At 48.8% G+C, this 15,744-nt stretch overlaps 1 pseudogene; it reads left to right on the top strand.

Annotated features, from left to right (window-relative positions):
- The first annotated feature begins 13,397 nt into the window (after positions 1-13,397).
- On the top strand, positions 13,398-14,357 carry LOC147992615 (uncharacterized; annotated as a pseudogene).
- Positions 14,358-15,744: the final 1,387 nt, after the last annotated feature.

Raw genomic sequence — 15,744 nt, 5'->3', positions numbered from 1 at the left:
TAATGATCATGTCAATGGAATAGCTATGACATATCCTCCACATTTGCAAAGTTCAGGGGGAGTAATCTCCCAAACTATAACCTGTTAACAATCGTCAGATTGCATATATTGTACTCTTTTCCCCTTCATGAGTTTTTCCCTAATGGTTTCTCATAAAAGATTTTTAACGAGACAATATAAAACACAAGTGTCCATATACGCCATATCATTTTTTCTCCTTATGTTTTTTCCATCGGGTTTTAAAGGAGTTTTCAATGGCATATCAGATCGCACTCTTTTCCCTTATGAGTTTTCTCTCAAAGTTTCTCATAATGGTTTTTAATGAGGCAATACCTTCTCAAAGGTCATATGTCATACTTTCTATTTTCCCTACCGGGGTTTTCAAAGGAAGTACTCAAGACATACTAATTGTTCTCCAAACTCATCAATGAGCTTTTTCCTTCTTCAAAGGTTTTTCTCATATGGGTTATCAAGAGATAATAATCATTATATGCTGGACAATTTTTTCCTTATTAGGTTTTCCCACTGGGTTTAAAGGAGTTTTAGCAACATATATACACTATTCTTCTCACATTTTTCCCACAGAGTTTTTGAAGAAGACTTTAAAGATTATACAAAGGATTTCTCAAGATGAATGGTGAATATACAAGAAGATTTCAACAATAGATTATTCAAGAAGAAGCATTGTACAAGGGGGAGTGTTAGAAATAGGTTTGGGTTAATCTAGCCGGTAATTGCTTAGTTATTAAGCAATACCCGCCCGTTGTTTGTGTCCAATGCCAACAGACGCGTCCCTGCGTGGAAGCAACGCATCCGTCTCTCTATGTAAGAGACGCCTGTACAAGGTGCCTCTCCAACATGTATATAAAGCCAATCATCAATGAAATCAGATAGTTGTTCGTTTCAATCAGTTTTTCTTTCAACAATCACAACCGCAGACTATCCCTTTAGAAGTAGAGGTACACGTACCCTTGTGATGTGAAACTCTATCCATCTTGCATACCACAACCTCACTTGCACCACCACACTCTGTTTGCCGGTGTGCAGCGGCATGGCTCGTGGACTCATGACGAACCACGCAAGCTCACCACGCAAACTCCCAACGATCCTCTACCGCTCTACGTTGCCCTCATCGTCGTCGCCCAGGGTCACCTCGGCAACGGCAAGCGGCCAGACACATGTGCAATCCACCTACATTGCCCACGTCTCCAGCGCCGTGCTCCTCCGTGGACTCCTCCCCGCTCACCTCCAGCGCCTGCGGCCGCACGTGGCAAAATGGAGATTGATTGTTCTCTGTTCTTACGGATCCTGAAGTCGAATCAAAAAATCCTGAAGAGAAGCCTAAGTGTAGTTGATTAGCATGCAGAACAAAGATCAGGTTAATAAAACGTGTTTTTTCAGCAGAAACTTGAGTTTGCTGCTAACACTGAATTCGCCGTGCTTGTGTATTTTCAGCAGCACGTCAAGCAGGTCCGTTGCCCAACCTCGCCAGATGCTCCTCGATGATGCCGTCAAGTGTCAATCTCCATCTTTATCAAAAGACCAGCTCAGGACCAACATTGGGCACGTGGAACCTGCGGCAACACAAAAACATCCTTGGACAAATAAAAATCTATAATATCTCCAGCGGCCCAGTCACACAATGCTAATACAAACCACTGTTTACAGCTCGGGAGTATTTGCGTGCAACATCGACGTACACATGATGAAGAGCGCGGCGGCGGCGGCCGCCGACGACAGCGACATGCACGTCGTCATGTTCCCCTTCCTCGCCTTCGGCCACATCAGCCCGTTCGTACGTGAAGCTGGCACGCAAGCTCGTCGCCGGCAACGGCGGGAAAGTGGTGCGGATCACGTTGCTGTCGGTAGCAGCGAACGTGCCCCACGTCGAGGCCATGGTGGAGTCGTCCACCGGTGCGGTGGCGGACTGGCGCGTGCCGGGGCTCCCTGAGGGCGCCGAGAGCACCGCGGAGGTCTCGGCAGACGGCACCGAGCTGCTCAAGATTGCCGTCGACGGAACCAGACCGCAGGTAACCGCGTTGCTCGTGGAGCTCCTGCCTGACGCCGTAAGAGCATCTTCAGCCTAACCCCAACACATTCTCTCTAGACGATTTTTTCATGCCAGCGCACAAAAGTCGGTATCCCAGAAATCCAATTTTCGCCTGTTCGGGCCGAATTCGGCGCCGGCAGACCCAGGCCGAACCCGGCGCGCTGGGGGACGCCCGGGGATGCCGGGCGAAATGGTTTTGACGCGAAAGAGCCGCAGGCCCGCCGAGTCAGCGACACTCGCCTCGTCGTCCTGCGAACGCCTCGGTTTTCTGCGGGGACTCAATGCCAAGGCTGCCGCCGGTTAGCCTTCCATTGATTCCTCATGGGGCGGCTCTTCACGGGCGGCGCGGCGCTGCCCCCCGCCCCGCGTACACACGCCTCCCCCGGCGGCTATAAAAAGCCCCCCCCCCCCCCCGTTGGCCGCAGACGCCGTGCTCTCTCTCTCTCCGCCGACGAACCTCTGTGTCTCTCTCCGGCGCCGACGAACCTTTCCTCTCTCCCAGCCCCATCCACGACAATGTGCGAGTGGTTCCCTGGCGACGGAGCGGCGGCCAACGGCTTCGGCCGCCGCTCGCTGCAAACGTGGGAGGCATACATGCTTTTCGAGGCCAGCATTCCGGCGCCTCCAAACATGCGCGTTGGGCCGACAGGATGGAGGCTCAGCGCGGGAGGCGTCCCCATCCCCCCTTGCCGGACGTCGTCGCGCGCCCCGATCTCTTCGCAGGCGAGGTCGACCGCGTTCGGTCATCGCTGACCGAGGAGCAGCGCGCCTCCCCGCAGTACGCCGCCGACAACCACGAGGCGTGGGCGGCGTACTTCCAGCGCCGTCAGGAACAACGCCTCGCCTCCACCAACGGGGCACCGGTGGTGGCGAGCGGCCGGTGGAACAGCGAGGGGGCGACGCCTGCGGTGGTCCGTCCCCGGCCGGACGCTCAGCGAGGTTCTTGCACACCTTGAGGGCGGCAACAACCCGCCGCTCGCATACCCCCGGGGACCGGTCGTCGCTCCGGTGCCCCGCCGCGGCGCCGGGCAATGGATGCCAAGGAGGTTTGCCTCCGGTTTGTCGTCCTCGTCCCGTTCCTCCTCCCACTCCTCTTCCCACTCATCCGGCTCTGCGGCGGTGTTCGGCGTCAAGGCCGAGCCCGTAGTGGAGACCCGCTCGGCCGGCATCGTCATCAACGAAGGCGGCGGCCGCGCCTCGTCCTCGGCTCCTCCCCGATTCGTCAAGCCGAAGACGGAGTCAGGGCTCCCCGCCGTGAAGACGGAGCCTGGGCTCGCCAGCGGCGTCAAGGAGGAGGCGCTTGACGACGAAGTGGCCCCCAAATGGGCGCGCGACGACTGGGTGCAGACGAAGAGGGACCGCCAGCGCACCGCCCTCGCGCGTTTCAAAGCTCATCGCCGTGGCCGGGACGAGGGAGGCATCGTCGTCCTGGACGACAGCGACGACGATGACGACAGGCCGCCACCGCCTGTCCGCCATGGAGACGCCGGGCATGGGTCCAGCAGGGGCGGCCGCGCCATCAAGAAGGAGAAGGCCGACGACGACGAGGACGGTAGCGACGTCGGCGACTTCACCGCGCTGATCGAGTTCTTCGCCCCATAGATTAGTTTTTTAAAACAATTTATGTAAAACGCCGAACATGTTTAATATGAATATCAAGTTTGCCGAATTTTAGTCGAACTTTGCCGAACTTTGCTAAATCCAGCTTTTTTAAAAATAAAAGAAACGCGTCTGGGGCGACCCTGGGGCGAGCGGCTGAGAACCCGCTCGCCCCCACACTGATTTAAGCGCCGGCTCGTCCCCAGGGGCGCGTAAAATCGCCGCTTGGGGGCCAACGTCGGGAGATGCTCTAATGTTTGACTTCGCCACCCCATGGGTCACCGAGATCGCAGCGTCGCTCGGTATCAAGGTCGCTCCAATTTTCCGTGTTCTCAGCCATCGTCGGCGCCTACCTGATGGTTCCAGTCTTCCAGTACGCCACCTCCACGGCGGCTGCTCATCCGCCGAGGATCTTGCGTCGGCCCCGCAGGCTTCCCGCCGTCGTCCTCCCTCTCTTGCTAATGTGCCGGCCTACCAGGCCGCGGACTTTACCTATGTGTTCACCAGCTTCCACGGCATGCCCTGTGTTTATGCATGCGAGTCTGCGATGCCCTAGTGCTCAAGACATGCCCCGAGAACGAAGGCCCGTATATCGACTAGCTCGCCGCCCAGTTCGGCGCGAGCTCCTGTACCGCGCGTGGGGCGCCCCCAGTCGCGGCAGCGTGTACCCTCCCGCTGAGCAATTTGATAAAATAGCACGTTTTTCCTAGTACCTTGATAAAATAGCACACCTTTCTTCTTGTTTGATTAGATGGCACACTTTTCCTTCATGGCTAGATAAAATGGGACAAGCTGACTTTTTTCTCACTTTTCAGGTATGCGTCTATACATCATAATATTTTGAACAATTTTACCCTTTGGTCTTTTCTACCAGGTCAACTGGTTCGATCGAAACAGAGGAGACGAGACAATCCAGAGGAAGAAAGAACATAGAAACAGAGGAACGGAACCCCGAGCACCATGACCTTGCCGGGCCTCCTACCCCGTGCCATCACCTCACTGTGCATCACCCGTTTCTACGCCGTGCCGCTCCGGCCACTCCCACGCCGTGCCGAAGAAGAAGGGCGCCGCCGTACTCCGTGCTCTGACTGCGTCCTCACCGTGCGGGACAAGAAGGGCGCCCCCACTTTAAGTCCCCCTGCAGCGCGTGGCCGTCTAGTTTGCTTCGTGGCCGTAGCGTGTGTTTACTGGCTAGAGCCGGTAGCTACTCGCTGCTGTAGTTAGCTGTAGCTGGTCGTTGTTGTATTTGGCCGTGGTTGCTTCACTGCTATAGTTGCTAGCTTTAGCAGGAAAGTAGTGCTGCTTGAAGAAGATAGCGCACTAACAACTTTGTTTTGTGTTGATGGCTTAGCTTTAGCTGTGTTACGCCAGATGAGGCACAAAAAGAGATCAATAGAGAAGATGGGAGGAAACCTGTGACTCACGCCAGATGAAGCAACGACGGCAGAACGGGTGGAGCGACGGGAGACGAGAAGAAGCGGGACGAAGCGCCGGGAGATCAGGGCAGTACGTCGGTGCAGAGGCACGGCAAGGCAGTGGCGATGTAATTGGCAGTGCATGTTGTAATTAATGGGCTTTATACAGAGATTGGGCACAAATTAATTTCAGATTTGGAGAGAAGTTAAGGGGGTAGACAGCCATGTGGGAGTTTAGTCCCACATCGCTAAGGGAGCAAGAGTTTTACCTGCTTATAAGGGGGCGTCTCATGGTTCCATTTATTGGGATGACTAAAGATGCAAGTGTACACCACACGCGCACACACGCTCGCTCGCATTTCCCATTTATTCGCGTTTAATTACGCGTGACTTGTGACTTTGGCGAGGCGAGCGCGACCGTGGCCTAATAAAATGCATTTTTTGTTATTTTTATCGCGCAGTTTTTACTCTTATCCACCCGCGTCTGTCTCACGCACGAACCGAGGATAGACTCGCACGTTTACGTGCGGTTACAGGTTCGTTCGTGATGAAGATATCCCAGGGGGCGGATCCTAGGATATAGGCAGATCGTGCTGCGTGGGGTTTATCCATCCGAGTCTATAAGAGGGAGACGTCCTTCTCGCCAGAGACTCTCGAACAAAAACACAACCCTAACCCGTTCTCATCTGCGCCGCCGTCGTCGACCTTCGCCGATCATCTCCCTGCCGTGCAGCAGGGCGAGGAGAGCAGTAGTCTCCGGACTTTCCCCGGCATCGGCGACCTGCACGGGTAGCCGGGCGTTAAAGTTTCTGGGCAGTGCATCCGCACGGCTGCTCAATCTTCTTCGACTACGTCCATCTACACTGCGATCAGTTCATCATCAACTCTCCATCGACATCCCCGTCTTCACTGCGATCTCATCATCAACCCCGCTGTAAGATATCCTTTGTGATCGGTTATATTTATGTGATCTTGTTATGGGACTTCAGTCCATGTCGATTTCATTTACTCTGCTAGATTTCATCTACGTGATTGCATGTATAAATCTGTTAGATCTGTCCTTGTCATCAGTCTCACATAAATTCGGAATTATATTAGTTGTAATACCTACCATATTTCCAACAGTCCAGAAACTTTATTACTGTGCAATGGCTGGACCAAGCGATGTGATGAAACCTGACAGGTTTGGGGATGAGAACTTCAAAAGATGGCAGACCCGTGTGAAGTTCTGGCTTATGAGCATGAACTTGTGGTGGGTGATTTCACCCACCGTTGAGAGGCCACTCACGCAGGAACAACAACGTGATTTTGAGGTGTCTTCAGACACGGCCATGGGTTGTCTTCTCTCCCTCATGACCGATCAGCTTTGTGACATATATATGAACTTTGCTAGTCCTACCCTTGTTTGGGAAGCGCTCGACAGGAAATATGGAGAGTCGGATGCTGGGCGTGAACTGTATGTTAATGAGCCGTATCACGATTTTAAGATGGCCGATAATAATTCGGTTGTGACACAAGCCCATGAGATCCAGCTCCTGGTGGGGGAACTCGCTGGTTTTGGAGTCGTTCTGCCTGACAAGTTTGTGGTGGGGGGTATTATTGCCAAGTTACCTCCATCTTGGAGGATCTTTGCCACCACTCTCAAACACAAGAGGGAGGTGATGACCGTGGAAAGTCTCATCGCCACTCTTAATGTTGAGGAAAAGGCTAGAGCGAAAGATGCGGAAAAAGTTCCTCCCCAACCGATTCTGAATGCCAATGTCGTGCAAAGTGGGGCTGGCAGTTCTGGTGCAAAGAATTACAAGAACAAAGGGAAGGCAAAACAAACCACCGGCTTTAAGAAGAAGAAGAAAGAAAAGGGTGACTTCAACTGCTTCGTGTGTGGTGAGCCTGGGCACATAGCCAGGAAGTGCCGCATGCGCAAAGGCAGGAAGGAAGGAGGTCAGCCATCTGCGAATGTTGTCGTTAGCGAGGAAGGTGGAGGATCTAGGTATGTCCCTAGTGTCCTTCTTGCATGTCAATCCACTGATTGGTGGATAGATACTGGAGCTAATGTGCATGTTTGTGCTGACTACAACTTGTTTTCTTCTTATCAGGCTTGCAGCGGTTCCACCATCGTGATGGGGAACGAAACAAGGGCAATCGTTCGTGGAACCGGTAGAGTTGACCTAAGGCTTACCTCGGGGAAGACTTTGTCGCTGAAGAACGTCCGGGATGTCCCAGGAATAAATAGGAACCTGCTTTCTGGTTCACTGCTGTGCCGTGATGGCTACAAGCTGGTGTTTGAGTCGAATAAGTTTGTTATTTCGAAATTTGGTTTGTTTATTGGCAAAGGCTATAACAGCGGAAGCTTGTTCCGCCTTTCTATTCTAGACGACTGTAATGTCGTAAACAATTTATCTTGTTCTTCACATTCTGGAATAAATGTTAGAGATGTTGCTGTTTGGCACTCTCGTTTATATCATATAAATTTTGATCGCATTGTTCGGTTATGCAAGCTTAATTTAGTTCCGAATGTCTTGATAGTCCGTGGATCTAAGTGTCAGGCTTGTGTGCAAGCAAAGCAACCCCGAAAACCATTTAAACCTATTGGGGAGAAAAGCCTTTCACCTCTAGATTTAATCCATTCAGATTTGTGCGAGATGAATGGAGTTTTGACTAGGGAAAAGATATATGATGACATTGATAGATGATGCGAGTAAGTGGTGTCATATTTATCTAGTAAAAACGAAAGATGAGGCGTTGAACTGCTTTAAGATCTACAAAGCTGAGGTAGAAAACCAATTAGAGAAGAAGATCAAACGCTTAAGGTCTGACAGAGGGGGAGAGTATGTCTCACATGAGTTTGCTGAATTTTGTGTGGAGCATGGAATTATCCATGAGGTAACCCCTCCCTACTCGCCCCAATCAAATGGAGTGGCTGAACACAAAAACCGAACACTTACGGACTTGGTAAATGCCATGTTGGACAGTGCCGGTTTAGCTAAGTCATGGTGGGGAGAGGCTGCATTGGCTGCATGTTATGTTCTCAACAGAATTCCTTCATCAAAAGGAGATACAACTCCACATGAAGGATGGAAAGGACACAAACCAACTCTGCGTTTCTTACGTGCTTCGGGCTGTTTAGCCAAGGTTAATGTACCTTTATGCAAGAAACGAAAATTGGGACCTAAGACTGTTGATTGTATCTTTCTAGGTTACGCACATAATAGCAACGCTTATAGGTTCTTGGTAGTCAAGTCCGAGTTTTCTCATGTGCACACTAACACTGTGATAGAATCTCGAGACGCTACCTTCTTTGAGAACATCTTTCCAATGAAGGAAAATAGAGCATCCACTAGTCAACCAACTATGCAAAGAGAATTTGAACCCAAGCCTGAACCGGAAAGTACTCCTTTTGTAACTCCGTATAATCCAACTGAGGAGGATGATAGCGAAGTAGCTCTCAGAAGGAGCAAGAGACAACGGACTAAAAGGTCCTTTGGAGATGACTTCGCTGTGTACCTCGTGGATGATGTTCCCAGAACTCTGTCTGAAGCATATGCATCCCTAGATGCTGATGATTGGAAGGAGGCAGTCCAAAGTGAAGTGGATTCCATTCTCACTAACGGAACATGGGAAATCTGTCCACGACCGATGGGTTGTAAACCTATTGGTTGCAAATGGATATTTAAAAGGAAGTTAAGACCTGATGGTACCACTGAAAAGTATAAGGCTAGACTCGTGGCCATGGGTTTTACCCAAAAGGAAGGTGAGGATTTCTTTGATACGTACTCGCCTGTTGCTAGGATGACTACAATTCGGGTGCTGATTGCTCTAGCAGCATCTTATAAATTCCTAATCCATTAAATGGATGTGAAGACGGCTTTCCTAAATGGAGAGCTTGAGGAGGAAATTTATATGCAGCAACCTGATGGTTTTGTAGCAACCGGGCAAGAGAACATGGTGTGTAGATTGAAGAAATCACTCTATGGCCTCAAGCAGGCGCCGAAGCAGTGGCATGAAAAATTTGATAAAACTCTCACTTCGGCAGGCTTTGTGGTGAATGAAGGAGGCAAATGTGTGTACTATAAATATGTTGGGGGTAAGGGTGTAATCTTATGCTTATACGTTGATGACATATTAATTTTTGGGACCGATATGGATGTTATAAATGATGTTAAATCCTTTCTGTCTCAAAACTTTGATATGAAAGATTTGGGAGAGGCGGATGTTATTTTAAACATAAAGCTGCAAATGAATGAGAATGGGATTACATTAAGTCAATCTCATTATGTGGAGAAAATCCTGAGTCGGTTTGTTTTTGAGGACTCTAGAACATCTCCAACTCCCTATGACCCAAGTCTAAATTAAGCTTCGTAAGAACAGAGGACAAGGGGTCGAGCAACTAAAATACTCCCAAATAGTTGGTTCTCTCATGTACCTTGCTGCTGCAACTAGACCTGACATTTCATTTGCGGTTAGCAAATTGAGCCGGTTTAATTCAAATCCGGGAAATGATCACTGGATTGCGCTGGAACGAGTAATGAGGTATTTGAGAGGAACCACAACGTATGGGCTCCACTATACAGGGTACCCCGATGTACCAGAAGGGTATAGTGATGCTAACTGGATCTCAGATGCAGATGAGATCAAAGCCACTAGTGGATATATATTTACTTTTGGCGGTGCTGCAATCTCTTGGAGGGCTCGCAAGCAAACTATCTTGACGAGGTCTAGTATGGAGGCTGAACTTGTAGCACTTGACTCAGCCACTGTTGAGGCAGAGTGGCTGCGTGAACTCTTGAGTGATTTGCCAATGGTTGAAAAACCAATTCCGGCAATCCTTCTGAACTGTGATAACCAAACCGTGATCACTAAGGTTAAAAGTTCGAAGGACAATCTGAAGTCATCAAGACATGTGAAATGGCGCATCAAATCCGTCAGGAATTTGAGACGTAAAGGAGTGATCGCCGTTGATTATATTAACACTACCAAAAACCTGGCGGATCCCTTTACAAAGGGGCTATCACGTTCAGTGATAGATGGAGCATCAAGGGAAATGGGCTTGAGACCCACCTGAGTTGCACAACTACAGAAACCCGGCCTATGTGATCGGAGATCCCGTGAATTAGGAAAAGGGAAAAACAAGTTGTTGGAGCAACAGGAGATAGTACATATGTATCTTCCATTTCCCACTGAGATGACTACTCTAAGTACTGCATGGGAGGCTGACTTCTGTCTTAATATGTTCTAATGTCGAAACACTTCGGAAAGATACCGTCCTGCAGGGTATTCTTGAAAGAACACACCTATGTGAGCTTAGCTGTGAGGTCGCAGTACATGAGATTTGGGTGATCTCTAATGAGCTCACTAAAGGACTAGGGAGCACGACTGTAATGCTCCAAACCATAGGCGTGGATCAAGGCGGCCTAGTATCAGTGATGCCTTCAGGTGAATCTCTTCTACACAAGACTGGCAATTCAAGGCAGTGTCATTGCCTAGTTGTAAGAGGAGTGGATCATGGAGTGCTAGGTATAGTTCAACCCGAGACGGGTCTATACTTTTAAAACTGGTATATAAAAGCCAGATGAGAACAAATTGCAGACCTTGACTTCTTGGTAGGGATTGTTGGAATTAATGGGCTTTATACAGAGATTGGGCCCAAATTAATTTCAGATTTGGAGAGAAGTTAAGGGGGTGGACAGCCATGTGGGAGTTTAGTCCCACATCGCTAAGGGAGCAAGAGTTTTACCTGCTTATAAGGGGGCCTCTCATGGTTCCATTGATTGGGATGACTAAAGATGTAAGTGTACACCACAAGCGCACACTCGCTCGCATTTCGCATTTATTCGCTTTTAATTACGCGTGACATGTGACATTGGGCTTTGGCGAGGCGAGGCGAGCGCGACCGTGGCCTAATAAAATGCATTTTTTGTTATTTTTATCGCGCAGTGTTTACTCTTATCCACCCGCGTCTGTCTCACGCACGAACCGAGGATAGACTCGCACATTTGCGTGCGGTTACAGGTTCGTTCGTGATGGAGATATCCCAGGGGGCGGATCCTAGGATATAGGCAGATCGTGCTGCATGGGGTTTATCCATCCGAGTCTATAAGAGGGAGACGTCCTTCTCGCCAGAGACACTCGAACAAAAACACAACCCTAACCCGTTCTCATCTGCGCCGCCGCCGTCGACCTTCGCCGATCCTCTCCCTGCCGTGCAGCAGCGCGAGGAGAGCAGTAGTCTCCGGACTTTCCCCGGCATCGGCGACCTGCACGGGTAGCCAGGCGATAAAGTTTCTGGGCAGTGCATCCGCACGACTGCTCAATCTTCTTCGACTACGTCCGTCTGCACTGCGATCAGTTCATCATCAACTCTCCATCGACATCCCCGTCTTCACTGCGATCTCATCATCAACCCCGCTGTAAGATATCCTTTGTGATTGGTGTTGGGGAACGTAGTAATTTCAAAAAATTTCCTACGCACACGCAAGATCATGTGATGCATAGCAACGAGGGGGGGGGAGTGTGATCTACATACCTAGTAGATCGACAACGGAAGCGTTTGGTTGATGTAGTCGTATGTCTTCACGATCCGACCGATCAAGCACCGAAACTACGACACCTCCGAGTTTTAGCACACGTTCAGCTCGATGACGATCCTCGGACTCCGATCCAGCAAAGTGTCCGGGAAGAGTTCCGTCAGCACGACGGCATGGTGATGATCTTGATGCACTACAGCAGCAGGGCTTCGCCTAAACTCCGCTACAGTATTATCGAGGACTATGGTGGCTGGGGGCGCCGCACACGGCTAAGGAAAAGATCACGTGGATCAACTTGTGTCTATGGGGTGCCCCTTGCCTCAGTATATAAAGGATGGAGGAGGAGGAGGCCGGCCAAGGATTGGTGCGGCCAGGATGTGGAGTCCTACTAGGACTCCAAGTCCTAGTAGGAGTCCACCAAGAGGGGAGGAAGGGAGAAGGAAGTGGAGGAGAAGGAGAGGTGGCCGGCCCCCTTTTCCCTAGTCCAATTCGGACTAGAGGGGAGGGGGGGCGCAGCAGCCCCTTGGCCCTTTTTCTCTTCCCACTAAAGCCCATCAAGGCCCATTGCTTCTCCCGTAACTACCCGGTACTCCGAAAAATACCCGAATCACTCGGAACCTTTCCGATGTCCGAATATAGTCGTCCAATATATCGATCTTTACGTCTCGACCATTTCGAGACTCCTCGTCATGTCCCCGATCTCATCCGGGACTCCGAACTCCTTCGGTACATCAAAACTCATAAACTCATAATATAACTGTCATCGAAACCTTAAGCGTGCGGACCCTACAGGTTCGAGAACAATGTAGACATGACCGAGACACGTCTCCGGTCAATAACCAATAGCGGGACCTGGATGCCCATATTGGCTCCTACATATTCTACGAAGATCTTTATCGGTCAGACCGCATAGCAACATACGTTGTTCCCTTTGTCATCGGTATGTTACTTGCCCGAGATTCGATCGTCGGTATTCCAATACCTAGTTCAATCTCATTGCCGGCAAGTCTCTTTACTCGTTCTGTAATACATCATCCCGCAACTAACTCATTTAGTTGCAATGCTTGCAAGGCTTAAGTGATGTGCATTACCGAGAGGGCCCAGAGATACCTCTCCGACAATCGGAGTGACAAAACCTAATCTCGAAATATGCCAACCCAACATGTACCTTTGGAGACACCTGTAGTACTCCTTTATAATCACCCAGTTACGTTGTGATGTTTGGTAGTAACCAAAGTGTTCCTCCGATAAACGGGAGTTGCATAATCTCATAGTTATAGGAACATGTATAAGTCATGAAGAAAGCAATAGCAACATACTAAACGATCGGGTGCTAAGCTAATGGAATGGGTCATGTCAATCAGATCGTTCTCTTAATGATGTGATCCCGTTAATCAAATAACAACTCATTGTTAATGGTTAGGAAACATAACCATCTTTGATTAACGAGCTAGTCAAGTAGAGGCATACTAGTGACACTTTGTTTGTCTATGTATTCACACATGTATTATGTTTCCGGTTAATACAATTCTAGCATGAATAATAAACATTTATCATGATTATAAGGAAATAAATAATAACTTTATTATTGCCTCTAGGGCATATTTCCTTCAATTGGTTATATTTATGTGATCTTGTTATGGGACTTCAGTCCATGTCGATTTCATTTATCTGCTAGATTTCATCTACGTGATTGCATGTATAAATCTGTTAGATCTTTCCTTGTCATCAGTCTCACATAAATTCGGAATTATATTAATTGTATTACCTGCCATATTTCCAACAGACAAGAAACATTACTACTGTGCAATGGCTGGACCAAGCGATGTGATGAAACCTGAGAAGTTTGGGGATGAGAACTTCAAAAGATGGCAGACCCGTGTGAAGTTCTGGCTTATGAGCATGAACTTGTGGTGGGTGATTTCACCCACCGTTGAGAGGCCACTCACGAAGGAACAACAGCGTGATTTTGAGGTGTGACATATATATGAACTTTGCTAGCCCTGCCCTTGTTTGGGAAGCGCTCGAAAGGAAATATGGAGAGTCGGATGCTGGGCGTGAACTGTATGTTAATGAGCTGTATCATGATTTTAAGATGGCCGATAATAATTCGGTCGTCACACAAGCCCATGAGATCCAGCTCCTGGTGGGGGAACTCGCTGGTTTTGGAGTCGTTCTGCCTGACAAGTTTGTGGTGGGGGGCATTATTGCCAAGTTACCTCCATCTTGGAGGAGCTTTTCCACCACTCTCAAACACAAGAGGGAGGTGATGACCGTGGAAAGTCTCATCACCACTCTTGATGTTGAGGAAAATGCCAGAGCGAAAGATGCGGAAAAAGTTCCTCCCCAGCCGGTTCTGAATGCCAATGTCGTGCAAAGTGGGGCTGGCAGTTCCGGTGCAAAGAATTACAAGAACATAGGGAAGGCAAAACAAACCACAGGCTTTAAGAAGAAGAAGAAAGAAAAGGGTGACTTCAACTGCTTCGTGTGTGGTGAGCCTGGGCACATAGCCAGGAAGTGTCGCATGCGCAAAGGCAGGAAGGAAGGAGGCCAGCCATATGCGAATGTTGTCGTTAGCGAGGCAGGTGGAGGATCTAGGTATGTCCCTAGTGTCCTTCTTGCATGTCAATCCACTGATTGGTGGATAGATACTGGAGCTAATGTGCATGTTTGTGCTGACTACAACTTGTTTTCTTATTATCAGGCTTGCAGCGGTTCCACCATCATGATGGGGAACGAAACAAGGGCAACCTTTCGTGGAACCGGTAGAGTTGACCTGAGGCTTACCTCGGGGAAGACTTTGTCGCTGAAGAACGTCCGGCATGTCCCAGGAATAAATAGGAACCTGCTTTCTGGTTCACTGCTGTGCCGTGATGGCTACAAGCTGGTGTTTGAGTCGAATAAGTTTGTTATTTCGAAATTTTGTTTGTTTATTGGCAAAGGCTATAACAGCGGAGGCTTGTTACGCCTTTCTATTCTAGACGACTGTAATGTCGTAAACAATTTATCTTGTTCTTCACGTTCTGGAATAAATGTTGGAGATGTTGCTCTTTGGCACTCTCGTTTATGTCATATAAATTTTGATCGCATTGTTCGGTTATGCAAGCTTAATTTAATTCCGAATGTCTCGATAGTTCGTGGATCTAAGTGTCAGGCTTGTGTGCAAGCAAAGCAACCCCGAAAACCGTTTAAACCTATTGGGGAGAAAAGCCTTTCACCTCTACATTTAATCCATTCAGATTTGTGTGAGATGAATGGAGTTTTGACTAAGGCAGGGAAAAGATATATGATGACATTGATAGATGATGCGACTAAGTGGTGTCATATTTATCTAGTAAAAATGAAAGATGAGGCGTTGAACTGCTTTAAGATCTACAAAGCTGAGGTAGAAAACCAATCAGAGAAGAAGATCAAACGCTTAAAGTCTGACAGAGGGGGAGAGTATGTCTCACATGAGTTTGCTGGATTTTGTGCAGAGCATGGAATTATCCATGAGGTAACCCCTCCCTACTCGCCCCAATCAAATGGAGTGGCTGAACCCAAAAACCGAACACTTACGGACTTGGTAAATGCCATGTTGGACAGTGCCGGTTTAGCTAAGTCATGGTGGGGAGAGGCTGCATTGGCTGCATGTTATGTTCTCAACAGAGTTCCTTCATCAAAAGGAGATACAACTCCACATGAAGGATGGAAAGGACACAAACCAACTCTGTGTTTCTTACGTGCTTGGGGCTGTTTAGCCAAGGTTAATGTACCTGTATGCAAGAAACGAAAATTGGGACCTAAGACTGTTGATTGTATCTTTCTAGGTTACGCACATAATAGCAACGCTTATAGGTTCTTGGTAGTCAAGTCCGAGTTTTCTGATGTGCACACTAACACTGTGATAGAATCTCGAGACACTACCTTCTTTGAGAACATCTTTCGAATGAAGGAAAATAGAGCATCCACTAGTCAACCAACTATAAAAAGAGAATTTGCACCCGAGCCTGAACCGGAAAGTACTCCTTTTGCAACTCCGTATAATCCAACAGAGGAGGATGATAGCGAAGTAGCTCCCAGAAGGAGCAAGAGACAACGGACTAAAAGGTCCTTTGGAGATGACTTCACTGTGTACCTTGTGGATGATGTTCCCAGAACTCTCTCTGAAGCATAT

The sequence above is a fragment of the Triticum urartu genome, chromosome 1A, assembly GCF_056163025.1.
Source record: "Triticum urartu cultivar PI428250 chromosome 1A, HENAU_Tu73, whole genome shotgun sequence".
NCBI classification, from domain to species: Eukaryota; Viridiplantae; Streptophyta; class Magnoliopsida; order Poales; family Poaceae; genus Triticum; species Triticum urartu.
Note: the sequence above shows the minus strand (reverse complement) of the source record. Positions and strands in the feature narration are given on the sequence as shown.